The following is a 16910-nucleotide window of genomic DNA, read 5'->3' on the forward strand; positions in this document are numbered from 1 at the left end:
CCTCAATCATGTCCCTGTAATCAATCTCCAAACCCACGCAAGTTTACACCCTACCTATCTCTTGAGTATACACATTTATGTCTGGTTTTACTGCCACCACCTCAGTCCATCAGTTCTCACCTGGACCACTGAAGCAATCTTCTAACTCATCTCCCTGCATCAAGTCCTATCCTATAATTTACTCACAGCCCAGCAGCTAAAGTAATCTCCTCAAAACATAAATCAGGTCACATCATGGTCTTGCCACAACCTCTCAAAGGCCTCATATGTTCCAGTTCTCACCTCAGCCTACAAAGCCTGGCCTGGCCCCCAACTACTTTTCCAGCCATATCTCATGCCATTTTCCCCTAGCTCCCTGAGCTCCTGCCACATCAGCAATTTTTTCTAGAAACTTCCATACACAGCAGTTAAGAGACTGTGTAGCAAACACCCCTACATTCAAATCCTGCTTTGTCCCGTTCTAGTAGTGTGACTTGGAGCAACTTACTTAATCTTTGTGTGTGTGTGTGTGTGTGTGTGTGTGTGTGTGTGTGGTGAGGCAGGAGGAGAGGTGGAGAGGATAGTCTGTTTCTTCATTTGGAAAATGGTGATAACAGTAATTCAGAATTTATAAAGCTGCTGTAAGTATGAAGTGACCAAATTCATATAAGTCATGTAGCATAGCATCAGGTACATTCTTTTTTTTCAATACAGAAAGATAGAGTGAGTAGTGGGGGAAGAGGCAGAGGAAAAGTGAGGGAGAAAGAATCCCAAGCAGACTCCCTGCTGAGGGCAGAGCTCAACAAGGGGCTTGATCCCTCAACCCTGAGATCATGACCTGAGCTGAAATCAAGAGTTGGATGCTTAACCAACCAAGCCACCCAGGTGCCCCTCCCATTCATCCTTCAAACATTACCTTCAAGAAGCCTTCACCAACTACTATCTTGGCCTGGGATCCCCTGTTATAGGACTACATGGCCCCGTGTACTCATCCCTAGCTCTTATTATACTAAGTGCTAAGTTTTACCACTTACAACTCCTCCCTTACCAAAGCAATCCTTTATCCAATGACAAAAACATCCAAACCTGGAATTCCTTCTTATGGGATTTTTTTTTAATGACCATCTGTTTGTTTGGGTTTTTTTTTTTTTTTTTGATGGTATAATAAATACATCGAGAGAAATTTGCAAAGTGAGTGGCAATGAAGTGATTCATTCAGCAGGTGATGGCGGGTTGCATCAGCTATGATGTTGCATCACAAATAATGTCATATCAGTTCCCTCTTCACCATGTAAACAGATGGTGTGGATCATAATGACAGATAAAAAATAATCCCCTAAAGTACTTCTCTATAATAATCTCAGAGTGGGCTATAGGTGACTTACCAATGGACAAGAGACAGTACAGATGTACTGAGAGAGTAATTTGAAAATACAAGGCAAATGCAAATACAGGATATGAATATTATGTTCAAGAGCTTTAAATATCCTCTCCTTAAGATCTTCAGAGGCTCCCATCAGCAGATTTTCCTCCAAACTATACTTTCAGCAAAATGTGTAAAGACCAAGGACACTGACAACAAAATGGCAATAATGTTAGACTCTCCCTGCCAGCAATGACTGTTTTTGTTTCTGTATCCCCAACATCTAACTTAGAGTCAGTATCATGGTAAATGTTCAACAAGTGTTTATTGGTAGAATGACTGGATGTTTTTAGATACTGATTAACGACACAACTGTTCTGTACACAGAGCCCACAAGAAGTATTGCTCACAAGTATTTTAACCTGAAGACATCAATCAACATGTAATACTATTCCTATGTGGTGGTTTGGGCTCCCAGAAGCCAAACCCCCTGATTTCCTCTGGGGTGTCTCTCCCCCTCCACTCTCACTCTTTGTGTACCCCTGGAACATGAAAGTGAGTATCCATCTCTGGCTACAATATCGGACATGTGACCCAAACCTGGCCAATCGAAACATCATACCCTCCTGGGATGTGATGACTCACTCACTGGTTCAGAGATAGGCATGTGATCCAAGCTGTGGCAATCAGTCCAATAAGAGATCATCCTGAGACTTTGGTTTAGACAACCAAGAAAGGGTTTCTGAGAGCTAGACTCTTTTCCACTGGTTTTGGGTAAGTGAAGTTGCAAGACAGAAGGTTTCTGGCAGTTAAGTGAACCCAGAAGAAGAATAACCAAAAGGAGAAAAACCAGGTTTTACTAATATTTTTGGAGCCCCTAGGTCTAGCTGTACCTGAACTCATCTTGCTCCAGGATTTTTGCCTTGTGACCCAACAGTGGTTTTCTTCACTTAAACTAGCTTGAGTTGGATTTTCTGCCACTTGCAGCAAGGAAGGCCATGACTAAAACTCTCTTCTGAACACATCTGAATTTTTTGATGCTCAGAAGCTGAGAACTCCAACTTTCATACATTATACTGAGTAGTTAATGATGCAGGTCTCAGGACACTGTAGTAGGAGTTACAAGCTTACGAAGGTGACATGAAAATCCAGACGGTTGTACAACGCAAGAGCTACAGTGATGTCTGTGAAAGTTTCCAAGGACTCAAACAGTTAAATGTATCTGAAATTCAAACATTCTTGGAGTGAACTCACATTTAACTGGAATTGAGAATGCATACAGTTGCCCCTGTTTCCATTGTAACACCAAATTAGTCCTTATTCATTGGCCTTATTTATTTTCACTCACTTACTGCCATTAGATATTTGTCCTGGCATTTTAGTCAGGAAGACGTTAGCTGGGCCTAATTGCTCAGACTGTATTTAACAGACGGCCTGTGCTATCAGATAGCTCTGGAAAGAAAACAATAGCAGGCTTAACATGCAACTCGAGGAATGCCAGGTATGTAGTCATAAAATCGAATCATTTCAGAGCCTTAGATGAGCTGCTAATCGTCTCTGTGGCCTGAAACGTTAAGTGCCGCCAGAGCCAGCTAATGAAAGGCTAAACTCATTTCCAACTGCTAAAAGGTATTTTTGAAAAGATAAAAATCATGACTCTCATACAAATATAAAATGAACACGTCAAAGATTCTATGTGATTCATCAATTAATGAGGGCAGCCTAAGGTGCTAAACTGGTTCAAAGGAGAAGTCAAAGAGCAGACACATATGCAGACAATCATAAGTGCTGACTGCATTTCAGAAATGCTTAGATGCATTTGCTAAGAGATGAAATGCTGGTTTCCTCCACCAGACATTCATTTGTACTGAATGTGGACAAGAATCTTTTACATTACTATGGGGTTTTTTTCAACTTGCAGAGTTAAAGGTGCAGATACAATTAAGTAACTCAAACTTAAGAACTGGATAGTGCCCAGTATTCCAGAGGATACTCAGGAATCCCTCCCTCTCTTCACCAAAGATTTGTGCAATTTTTCCTCTCAGTATAGGACATTTTCACTAAACTAATATATATGACACATGTTTCTGAGCATTTTTGTGATTTTTGAAAAACCTCCCTGAGCTTCAGCTTCCTCTCTTGAAAAAAGGAAATTGTAATATTCATTTTGTAGAGAGTGGTAAAGATGAAGTGCAATCGTGTATGGGAAATGCCCTAGAACCTCACTAGATACCCAGCATCTAGCAGCGTTGGGAAGAATTTGGGCTTCCGTAGAGAACTATGCACAGTCTAGAGCATATCCTTCTGGGTTATTGGATTCTGATTCTACGGGGGCTCTGCAGCTTTCATTGCCTTTGAGTTTTTCTATGGCCCTGTAAAATGTAGATAACCAATAGCAATGCAAGTAATTTTTGCCTATAGACATGCAAACAAATTCTGTCCCATGGAGGGATAACCAAATCCTCTCTTTAAAAAGCCACTTCTGCAGCCAGTTGCAAAATTCATTTCATTATTTCTAATCTGTCAAAGTGTCTGCATTCTAACTTCTCCTTTAAAGCAATAATAACATCCATCAAAAGCTGCCTTCCCAAATGTCACCAACACAACGTCATGAGAAGACGAAGCTAAATTTATTGCTTACTGCAGTAAAGGAGATTACCACCTGGCAAATTGTGGCAGTGTCTCTGAAGAAGGAAGGGAAAGTCAGCATGTATTAAGAATTGGAGTTAGATATAAAGGGGGTTGTCAAAGCAAGGGTCTGATTAGTATTGGGAAAGGTGGTGGAACAGAAGTTCAGGATTGGTGGACATAGCAAGGTGAGGACCTCAAAGCGAAAGATTTGAAGAATCTTCAGGAAGTTCTGTAATGAACAGTCAAAGTATTTCTGGGCAGCAAATTCCTGGAAGAGTAAAGTCATGCTTATGAAGACTGAGGAAGAGCCCAAAACCAGGTTAATGTAAAGAGTAAGGTGTGGTTTTGTTCTCAATGCCCATGCTGGGTGTAAGGGTAGGCAGATCGGTTCTCAGCACCTCCTGAGGACATTCTTCAGCCTGCACTGAAGAGTAGATCATTAATATCTAGGGGTGTAATAACCCAGATCGTTGCAACTGCTCTTTGAGGTGTCATAACTGCATTTCAAAATTCCATCAATAGTTCCACTCAACTTTCCCATAGTGGTTGTTTCAATCTCCAAAACTGTCAGATTTTCCAGTTCTTTCTGCTGGCCTTTTGCTGTATCATTTGCTGGGATAATGGCTGAACAACATTTACAATTCTATAGATCACTCAGAACACAGATGAGTACTAACTGAAGTGATTATGATCAGAGTTCACTGTCCATTTCTGGTATTTATTTATTTATTTATTTATTTATTTATTTATTTATTTATAAAGAGAAAGCCCGTGCACTTGAAAGTAAGTAGGAAGAGGGGCAGAAGGAAACAATCTTTAAGCAGAGGGGCAGAAGGAAACAATCTTTAAGCAGACTCCCTGCTGAGCACAGAGCCCAATGTGGGGCTCGATCCTATGACTCATGAGATCATGACCTAAACAGAAACCAAGCTGCTCAATTGACTGAGCCCCTTATCATCCACTTCTGAGCCAGGACACCCAGATTAAGCTAAGAGAACAATCTACCTCCCAGTATGAAAATCCACAGAACCAGTTATGGAATCTTTAACCAAATTACCTAAATAACTGATTTCCTTGTTTACTTCTCAGATATTTTTAGTAGCATTAAAGGTCCAAGAGAAGTCTGCAGGAATCTAAGTATGATATTCTTCCTCTAAAACAGAATACATTCCTCCTTGAGGCAGCTTTGTTCTAAACAACCGCAAGTGCAATTTCATAATCCTCTTAGAGGAGAAGATCTATGATGTAGGGGGAAACAAACTTTTCCTCCACTCTTTTAGGTTCTGTATGGGGGCCTGCTAATTAAACTGACAAAAGACAAATTAACAAGAGAAAAAGCATACCAATGTGGTTTGATATTAGTATATCTATTTTTCCATGCGTGGAGGTCTTCATAGAAAAGAAATGAAAGGGACACCTGGGTGGCTCAGTGGTTTAGAGCCTGCCTTCGGCCCAGGGCATGATCCTGGAGTCCTGGGATCAAGTCCCACATGGGGCTCCCTGCATGAAGTCTACTTCTCCCTCTGCCTGTGTCTCTGCCTCTCTCTCTCTCTCTCTTTCTCTCTCATGAATAAATAAATAAATAATCTAGAAAGAAAGAAAGAAAGAAAGAAAGAAAGAAAGAAAGAAAGAAAGAAAGAAAGAAAGAAAAGAAGTGAAGACCTTAAAAAAAGTGGTTAGACCTGGGAGCTTATATACCCTCTTAACAAAAGGTGATAAATTATGGGGAAGTGACAGGACAAAGGAAAGGGGGTTGGGAAGGAACAGTAAATTGTGAAAATAAATAAATAAAAAATAAGGCTTGCTTGGTAAGGCTTGTTATGCAGATAAGAGTTGGTCTCCTCTTCTTAGCATGGAAAATGGGATCACCTTTACAAATAAAAATGTATGTCCTCTTCACAAAAGGAAATCTGTGCACTGATTTTAGGCAGAAAGGGGGAGGGCAGAGAGTTCTCCCTGTGTCTGCTATTTCTCAATTGCCTTCATCTCAAAATTATTCTTGTGCCAAAGTGGCATATTTGGGGGTAGCATATGCTGATCCCTTTAAGTGGCTTTAGTGGCGTTGTATAAATTGCCTGCTCTTCTCTCAACCATAGCATGCTGGATTTCCCCCAACTTTCCAAGCTTCTTATTAAGCATGAAATGAAGAGACCTCGGGCAAGTCAAATCCAGAATTCCCCTGAAGTACTAAGAGATCTCCTCTTTCTCCAGAGGACAAGCCACTGGGCCAATAAATAAATAAATAAGCCTTTATATTGTAAGTAAATGCAATAAACAGTAAAACAAGGAAACAAGCCCATCAGAATTGAGCAAACTTTGCTGAAGTTTTTAACACATTTTATAGCTTTTCAGACTCGCTTGCACATACTATAATCTTTTTCCCTTAACAATACCACACCTCATTATCTTGCATACAAACTTGTACCTCTCTGCCAAGATTGCTATAGTGGAGACTAAATTCGATCTCCACTATATTCTTTATTTATTAAGAATTTCTTTAATTTCAGGTATATTTAATTACAACTTTTAACCAAAGAAACTTCTGTTTCACAGAGAGAACTGGAGAAAGCAGGAAGAGGAGTGTGGATAATTGTTGACTACCCCACATCAGCATTTTAGCACACCAGCAGAACTTGTGAATATATATAACACAACTTTCTACAGCCATACACATCCTTTATACAGTTTCTCAACATGGCAAAAATGAGCATATCCATTAACAGTTCCCAAGATAGCATACAAAAATTAGAAGCAAAAGTATATCCATGTGAAATTAGGTTTAGTGACCAGTTTCAATATTCTCTCTTACTTAGAAATGATCTAGCCATTCAATGAACACCCATTAACTCAGATTAATATCACTCCTAAAGGTCTTGGAAATGAATCTTCCAGGTGACATATTGTAAAATATAATCACTGTTGCAATTAAATTTTCAGAATAAATCAACACAAATTTTTATTTTTCATAAATATAAGTGTTAAGTAGAAGTAATGCTAGTTTATTTGGTGAGTACAGTGAACCTGTGTAGGTTTAAGAACATACCCACGTAGAATAAAATCATAAGCTCCTATTATGCTTTACCACTGTAAATCAGAGAAGACAGTTATTTTTTATTAAACTAAAAATAATAAACAATTTCAAATGCAAAATTATATTTAATGTATTTGAACTTGGCCTCTTAAACCATTTGAGTTAAATTTCTATAAGAATATTCTTTTGGAGGCACCTGGGTGACTCAGGTCATGATCCTGGGATCCTGGGATTGAGTCCCACAACAGGCTCCTTACAGGGAGCCTGCTTGTCCCTCTGCCTATGTCTCTGCCTCTTTCTGTGTGTCTCTCATATGTAAACAAATTTTTAAAATCTTAAAAAAAAAAACAAGAATACTCTTTTTAACATATTTAAAGTTATTCGATCAATTTCCTTAATTTCTGGGCAGCCCAGGTGGCTAAGCGGTTTAGCGCCGCCTTTAGCCCAGGGCATAATCCAGGAGACCCGGGATCAAGTCCCACGTCGGGCTCCCTGCATACAGCCTGCTTCTCCCTCTGCCTGTGCCTCTGCCTCTCTCTCTTTCTGCATCTCTCAGGAATAAATAAATAAAATCTTTTTTAAAATTTTCCTTAATTTCTGGGATTTTTTGAATATTCAATTGAGTAATGCCATCCTTATTTGAAATAAACCAATCAGAAGAGCTCCTTTAATCTTTAAAGAAATTTCTGCTCAACAGATCCCTTTGAGCACCTCATCAACCAATCATTTCATCTGTTACATATTTTCTCTGCTTTCTTAACCAAGACAGGGCAATTCTTTCCCAAAGTATTTTGTTTATGATATCTATAACTATCCTCATCAAGAGACTCCTTCCTTTGGAGCTGAATGACTGAGATGAGAGCATCTAGATGTTTTATCTGTAAGGCTATACATTTATTCTGGTTTCTACTTCATTTTTACCGTTTTCAAATTGCTCAGCAAGTATTGGAGTTCTGGAAGTAGGGTTATTTCCTACTCTGGTTCATGCTTTTGTATTCAATACTCAATTTCTGGCTTAATATCATTTATAAAAAGTGAAGGTCACATCTGCTTCTAGATCTTCTCTCAAATGCTGTCTAAAGGTCAAATGGGCCTATCCCTGGAGTCTCCACACTTCTCATCCTCTCTTTACTTGAGACTGAACTAGAATCTTATCTACTTTCATAAGGCAGATTTGAGTGATAGACTCCAAAAGACCTTATCCAATGTGGAGAGTTTCTCTGACCCCCTCCAATTTCCTATGAAATTCAGGGTCCCTTGAATTATTATTGAGAGCTTCCAATCCTGCTGTTATTACACATTCACAAAAGTATTCTAAGTTCCTCTGTAAATTTCTCCTGTCCTGACCGGGCTCTCAGCTCAGAGTGAGACCAGAGCTTGAATTCAAAGGAAGGGGGCTTGTCAGTTTTGAAGGAGGTTTACTTTTAAAAGACAACTGAGCTTAAGAGAGTGTGGCAGGCCAGGAGAGAAGAGGAGAAAATGAGAGGGAGGACAGAGGCAGGGGGAATGGCAGAGTACAGAACTGGGGGAAGCAAGTAGGACGAAGGCTATTATTAGGTTCACATTGTGATTTAGGAGGATCTAAAAGAGAGACAGCATTCAGTTTTTATTTTGCTTTGGCCAAAGAATCTCTTAAGGAGATTTTGGAAACTGAATGTTTTGGAATGCTTCTTTATGCCAGTTGAGAAATGAGGGCAGTTGGAAGTTGCAAGTTTGGTCCTTGTTTGAACTGAACTTCTTAGTCTCCAGGGCCAGCTTAAGGAAAGAGTTTATTTGAGAGCCAGCACCCATCCCCTTCCTAATTGATTTCCTCTTACTGATGGACAACAAAAATGACAAGGACAGAGAGAGACAGATTTCCACCAATGATATATGCATTTTTTCAAATGTAGATACCTAAGGAGAGCTTCTTAATCCTAGGAAATGAAATAAACTCAACATCTTTGAGTTAAATGAAAGAGATCTAAATTTCTAACCAATGCAAGATCTACTTACCTCCCTATCATCACTGTCAGAAAGTCTCCAGGCAGAAGGCTCAAAGGACCTCAGAGGGACTTTCTGCTTCCTATTCAAGGGCATTGGCCATGGCAGGGAGATCTCGCTCCTAACTGGATCTCGGGAGGAACCTCCAAATCTGCCTAAAACTGTCTCCCCAAATTTCACCAACACAACCTCTTGATATGTCAAAGCTGAGCTTGCTGCTTTCTAGTCTTAAGAGGGAGTGCCATCTCACAAACCTTTGGCAGTGTCTCAGAGAAGGAAATGCAAAGTCAGAATTTATTCAGATTTGAATGTTTGACTTAAGGAAGATCTTTCAAAGTCCTGGTGAGGATTGAGTAAGGATCATGAAACAACAGCCCAGGATTTTTTAAGATTGTATTTATTTACTTGTTTGTTAGAAAGCGAGAGAGCATGAGTAGGGGGGAGGGGCAGAGACAGATGGAGAAGCAGACTCCCCACTGAGCAGGGAGCCTGAAGTGGAGCTCCATCCCAGGATCCTGGGATCATGACTTGAGCCAAAGGCAAAGCTTCACCAAATGAGTCACCAGGTGCCCCAACAGTCCAGGATTGATAGAAATAGCAATATGAGAATTTAAAGGCAAGGAATTCAAAGAACCTTAGGATGGGTTTTTAAGAAAGTTCTACAATTAATCAAACCGTTCTCTTGGGCAGCAGACTCCTGGGGGAAGAAGTCATGCAAATGAAAGCAGGGAAATAGCACAAAGTCATTTTAATATAGACAGTGACAAAAAAAAAATATATAGACAGTGACTCGTGGCTTTGGTTTCTGGTGTCCAATCTAATTACAAGGGTGGGAGGTCTCAGTTCTCCCATTGCTTCTGTCACTCTTACTTAATTTATGAGTTAAATAAAATCATTTTCATGCATTATTTTATATCTACATGAAAGTCATTGTTGCAGGAATTCTCTGGCTTAGTGCCAGCCGTTCTTACCACTTGGAAGAATGAAGAAGTAGATCAGACAAAGACTGGTGGGCAGCAAAGCAAAGTTTATTGAGCAAGAATATAAATGTCCGGAAGAGGGAGGGAGCCTGAGAAGGTTGCCTTGGAGTTTCTACGTTTAGGGTTTTTTCTTTTGTGGAACTCTCTTAAGCAATCAGGGTACACTGAGTCATGCCAATTAGGGCTTGGGTCACATATCTGACTACCTATTAGGTTAATGTCTATGTGCTGATGGTCTTTTATGCTGACATCTGGGGGCTTATGTCTTAACTGCCTCTTGCCCTTGATGGTGACAAATGCTTTGTGGTTAATTGTCTTATTTTAGGACATTTTGCAGAAGTCATTTCTGCAAAGGCTGCAAAGCAGAATGTAAGTGCAGTCCTATCTAAGCTGTAAAACATGATGTTAGTGCTGTTTTATTTTAGCTGCCCTGACTCCATATTTTCTTTTTGGGGACCCTAACCCTGACTACCTAACTGTCCAACTCATTCCTAACATCATGATTTTATCTCTTTTGAAAATCATCTTTAACAATAGATACTCACTGATGGTAGTTGGAATTATTTATATAAAACTCAAAGAAATGAGTGGACACAAATCACTGTGTCCATTGCATATACAGGTCCAATCAGTGCTCACATATGTGATGTGTTCTACCCTTTATAAACCTCCAAAATTGTCTAAGTATTAAAAACTTCATATTGTTCCACATTCCACACCCTTTTTGGCTTCCAAGTAAAATAGTACATCCTCAGTCTGTCATATGTCTATAGCAGGGGTTTTAACCTTTTTTATGCCATGGATCCCTTTGACAACCAGCAAGGTCTATGGGTCCCTTCTCAAAATTCTGTTTTTAAATGCATGGAAAAGAAAAAATAATACTGTAGATTTTTTTTTTAATTATATTGAGGAGCTGAGGAGCACCTGGGTTTAACACAGCTGGTTACACAACTGACTCTTGATTTCATCTCAGGTCAGATCTCAGGGTTGTAAGATGGAGCCTGTGTTGGACTCAGCATTCAATAGGGAGTCTGTTTGAGATTCTTTCCCTCTTCCCACCTTCCAATGTGTATGCACATGGTCTCTCTCTCTCTCTCTCTCTCACTCTCTCTCTCTCAAAAATAAATAAATATTTTTTAAAAGATTTTAAACTTTAAAAAACAATTATATTGAAATATTGTCAAAATGATTTTATTTAGGAGCACCTGGGTGGCTCAGTCAGTTAAATATCTGCCCTTGGCTCAGGTCGTGATGAGCCTAGGATAAGCCCCATGTTGGGATGAGCCCCAGGCTTCAGTCTCCCTGCTCAGTGGGGAGTCTGCTTCTCCCTCTCCCTCTGCTCCTTCCCCTGCTCATGCTCTCTTTCTCACTTTCTCAAATAAATAATTTTTTAAAAAATATTTTATTTAAAAATTTGCAATATAGGAATAAAAGCAAATCTTTCTTAACCCATTAAATAGCATGTTACAGTAATAAATCAGATAACTTATAAAGCACATAGGATATTCTAAGATAACTGCAAAAGTGTAGTGTGATATAAAAATGTCTGAAGTTCTTTAAAATACAACTATGGTTTGTCATCTGTATTCTTAATTAAAAGATGCACTAAATTTCAGTAAGAGGTGAGTAATAATCAAGATGCATTTTTTTCTTCCCAATCAAGTTCATAGACCTCTTAACTCTACCCACAGACTTTTAGGAATCCCAAACTCTACCTGGGAACACTTGCTCTGTAGTCAAGGACACCCATGGGAAATTTCCACAGGATTTAAAAAAATCAATTTAATGTTAGTCAGATAGAAACCACATTGCAAAGTAGTAAATACAATATAACTTCATTACTGTAAAAAACAAAAACACAATGTGCCAAGTGCTTGTATCAGGAAAGGAAAGATGTGGAGAAATATATAGGAACTGGTCACTCAGTTGGACAAGCAGAAGTAGAGAAGACAGTTGACATTTTCTTGTTATAGTTGAACATTGTTCAATGTCTTAAAATAAAGATAACCTCTTACGGTTATTGTGGACTAAAGTATGTCCCCCAAAATCCATATGCTGAAACCTTAACTCCCAAAGTGACTGTATTTGGAGATAGGGCCTTGAAAGAGATAATTAAGATTAAATTACATCATAAAAGTGAGCACCTAACCCAATAGGACTGTATTCTTAAAAGAAGAGGAAGAAGCCCTAGGTAGCTTGCCCCCGCCCCTCCTCTCTCCTCTCCTCTCTTCTTCTTCTTCTTCTTCTTCTTCTTCTTCTTCTTTTCTCTCTCTCTCTCTCTCTCTCTCTCTCCCTTTTTCTCTCTCTTTGCTCAAACACAGAAGAAGCCATTTCAGGACACAACAAGAAGGGAGCCATGTGCAAGCCACCAGACACCAATCCTGCTGGCACTTTAATCTTGAAGCTCCAGCCCCTAGAGCAGTTAGAAACTAGATTTCTGTTGTTTAAGCCACCAGCCTAAGATATTTTGTTACAGCAGCCTGAGAAACCCTATACAGCAGTTAGGGAGAAGAACATAATTTTTTAAATAGCTGATTTGAAATCCAAACCAAGAGCATTGATTTGTAATAAAAACAGTTATGTCCTGTGGTCAGGATGGCTTTGGTATCCTTAGAGGAAGCTTCCAGGGGCTAGTCTAGCAGAGCCATTGCCACCTGTACCCCTACCCTATCTCTTATATTAAAGTCAGGATCTCACAAAGCTGTGTGACACTCCCAACAACAGAGGCTCCCAACAGGATTCTGACACATTTTCCAGTTCATCTTCACATCAGGAGGTCATGAGCCTTACTGACTACAGCCTAGTCATTTCAAAATCAGTAGATTTTTCCCAGCAAAGAGAAAAAGTGCAAAAACTATTCCCAGCAAAGGGAATAGTGGAACCAACCATCTATTCTGTGGTATCTTGTAATCTTTGGGTGGTCTCCCCTCCCCACCAAACTCCTGGCTTCCTGGCCCTAAGTACTCCTGACTTAAGATATCTTGAAAATCACCAGAAACAGAGTCCTGTAGATCATGCATGAAGCCTTATCTTTCCTGGTTATGATTTTATTTCAGAGGTCACCCATCCACAGCACTCTAGGAGGCTCACGGCATTAATGAATCCCTTGCTGAATTTACAGTAGCAGCTCTCAGCCCACACATTAGTGCCACTTAGACAGAGATCAGATTTCCTTTTTTAAGTGAAGACTTCAATAGCTCGCAGATCAGCCAGCTGAACTCTATGCTAACAATTTGAAGGGTGGGGGGTCTTATGGAGCAGAAAATAAAAAGCCAAATTCCACCAAAACACTTTTCACATTTTGAAATCTTCCCTAAGCTCATTTTGAAAAATAATTTCTATTTGCTTTATGAAAAAAATGGAAGGTTTTGGCTCTAGGTTAAACAGAGAATGCTTCTTAGGATAGTTGCAAAAGAGTTTTGATCAGTTGTTTGCAATTAAACTATCACTTACTAGCTGATAGACATGAAAGTTCATTTCTCTGAACATCACTTTTTCATCTATAAAAAGAGAATGGAAGCACATGGTCTGGCCACCTCCCAGGATTGTTATAAGAATCAAATGAGATGATAATCTATGTGAAAATACTATGGGTGCTGGGGATGTTGTTGAAGACTCAGATGAACTATTTTGTTGGTAAATGCAATGACTGTTTTAATAAATTTTGGGAATTTGGGGAATTATGTCAAATTAGTAATGGTTGAACATGAACTCAAAACACCTAAGTTTCTGATAAGACTGGTACTGGGTCTCTTTAAAATCAGATCTGCTTGGAGGTATTAAAGGTGAATGGACACAATTAATGAGCTGAAGAAATGAACCCTGTCAGATTTTCTTTCCAGAAAGAGAGGGGTGGAATCAGCCTTTAAGAAAATAAGTGGGTCCTTGTTCACAGCAATTCCAAAGCTTCCTGGGCCTTTGTGCAAGTCAGGAGTAGGCATATTTCATATTCACAGTAGGCTGGAGGGGGCATGATTTGAAAACACGTTCAGAGAGGTAGACAGGACCTCTTGTTGAGAATCCACCTTGGTCCTTGGGAACGGTATATGGGTAAGTTTGGATGTGTATACAGCATTTGGAGGGAGGGAAAGGTCCCAGCAAATAGCAGCTGGCCAATCAGAGGAAGGAAAGAATCAAGGCTACAACTCACACTGTTGTGGAGACTTCCAACAATACTTCATTTGGGTGCCCAGGATTATCAAGGACTTTACCATGAGGCTTAGAGTCTCCAGACTCAGCCAATCCTACAACACTCTCCCCCAGACTATACCAGAAACAATGGTGAAGGACAACTGTGGACTGACCACAGCAGCAACACTCTGAACAATTTATCTTAATAACTCAGGCTTAGGAAATGGCCCACTGGAGAGGATGGATCAATCCCATGGGTAGAAAGAGATTTTCCTGGAAGTCAGACATAGAGCACACAACAGAGGAAGAATGTACTCGCAGAGGTCTTGACCTGGGACAAAGGATTGATGTCAGAGATAGAGATACCCACAAGAGACCGACAGCATGTAAAGAGTCTGAAATCCCTGGGGGCTTTTCCTTAGGATAGAAATATTAATAATTAGCACATAATTTAAATTTTCTTCCTCTTAGTTTCCCTCAATCCTGCACTGCAATCTGACACTCGCATAGAGCCCCGATGGGTCAAGCTGCTGTAAAATAAAGGAGAGGGCAGGGATATGATGCATTGCTTGCCCACTTTCCCCCTTCTGCTGCCATTGCAAGAACACAGCAATATCCTAGCAAGGGCTCTGTGTCTTGTTGCTCAGGCAGGGACCAGCATGACCGGGATCAGGAGAAGAACACAGGGTGCTAGTAGACAACTCAGAGCAGATAAGGGACAATCTGTCCCTATTGCTACCCTATCTTCTTTTCCAAAAATCCTTAAAGGAGATAATACTTTAAGGTAGAGAGAAAACTAAAATTTGGTTTTCATGCTATTTTTTTTCAATATTTTGTTTTATTTATTCATGAGACACAGAGAGAGAGAGAGAGACAGAGACACAGGCAGAGGGAGAAGCAGGCTCCCTGCAGGGAGCCTGATGTAGGACTCGATCCCAGGAGCAGAAGGCAGACGCTCAACCACTGAGCCACCCAGGTCGCCCTATTTTCAAGCTATTTGAGAAATCTTTAAGAAGTTTAACACCTTTGGTAGCTAATAAATGCTTTCTAAAGTCTTTGGCTTCTTCATGAAAAGTTGTCTACACAGTCTTGGGATAAAAGGACTATGTGACAGCAATTCACGTAGACCCCAAGCCTGTCCTAAGACGTATATCTTCTCCCTCACTAATGCACGTGCATGCATGCATGCACACATACCACACATACATCACACACACACACACACACACACACACACACACGCACACCAGACAGCAGAACCCAGGATTTATATATCCTGTCCAGCTTTCTGCCTGGAGAACTCAACTGAGGAATTCATTGCAAGGATCCTCACCTTGTGCGAGGTCAAATAGTCTATCAGGTTGTGTGATTGCATAACTCAACTCCCTGATATGGGTTTGCTGGGTATGTCGCTTGGGAACTGGGTTAGGATCATACCTATATATGCACCAGGTGGTATTGGTAGGTAAGGGTTGCTAGCATCCAAATCCATAGCAGATATCTGATAATATTTATTGACATTGTTGTTAATGCTGAGGAACTTGATCGCAGTATTTCTGATCTTGAGTTAAACTCCAAGATATATACACAGGAGAAGCCAAAAGCCCACCAGTGTCACCAGGCAACCAGAATACGGGTCTGGCCAACTGTGAGGAAACTTCCATGTACCAATCTTAGGTACAGATAAACTAATTTGAAATTTGGCTTTAATATTTGGAAACTGAATGTTTTCAAAATAATTTATTTCTTAACTAAATTAAGACAAATGGCTTTAAACTTCTTTGTGTTTGTGTACCTGTGTACAGGTACAACATGTTATCCCCACTCAAAGGACAACAATAACTTGGTAATTTCTAGCTTGAGCCAAGTAATTCATCAGGTAAATGTAGATGCTGATATTGATAAAGCCAGTAGTCACAAAATGGTGGCATTGAATGGGCATTTTTACAATAGAAGAACACATCTCCGGGACTCTCAGCAGAAAAAAAAAAAAATGCCTTTGTTGGGCAAGAAGTAAAAGACCTTGTAATTTCCTGTAATTATTGCCCTAGTGTGGACCTGAGTAGGCCTCTTCCTTCCAACCAGGTGGACTCTTGTTTCAGCCCAACATTCTCCAGCCCTCACAAATGAATTCAATTCTATTCCATTTTTTTATTGAGGTTATGCTAAGTATAGGATTCATACCTGAGGCTACAAAGATAATGCTGATAGTAGTAAATGCCATCTTATCATATTCATTTTACAGACAAGCAAACTGATACTCAGGGAGGGGACTTCAGCTGCAGCAAAGAAATAATGGCCAAAGTAGGATATAGAAAAGAGCCATGTGACCCACAGAGTCCATGTCATGGCCAGCACTGCCTAATCATCCTAATCTGGAGGATGTGCACTCTTGTTCTCCATCTACAGAAAACATGACTATAGCATCTTCTACATACCCTGAACCATAAGCATCACCCCTAGAGTGAGGTCTATCCTGTGTCCCCTTCCCACTTTGCCCTGCCTCCTCTTCTCAGCCGTACATTCCAATTCTCTTGGACAGCGGGAGGGCTGGCCCCAACCCCAAGCTGAGCTTGCCTGATTCTAGCCAGCTTCCTGCCAAGATTTCAGCCTCCTGTTCCCCCAGAGCTCAGGTCCCTCATGCCTGACTTTGAGGCAGCATGGAGCAGTTCAGAAGTGCTTACACACAGGCTCCCTTCTCTGTGGCCCAGTTTCCTTATCTATAAAATGGAAGTAATATTATCCCTCCTAAGGTTGAATGAAATCATGTATGTAAAGTGTTCAGCACAGGGCATGTCTCTTGGGGGCTCCC

Source organism: Vulpes lagopus, chromosome 5 (genome assembly GCF_018345385.1).
Source record: "Vulpes lagopus strain Blue_001 chromosome 5, ASM1834538v1, whole genome shotgun sequence".
Lineage (NCBI taxonomy): Eukaryota > Metazoa > Chordata > Mammalia > Carnivora > Canidae > Vulpes > Vulpes lagopus.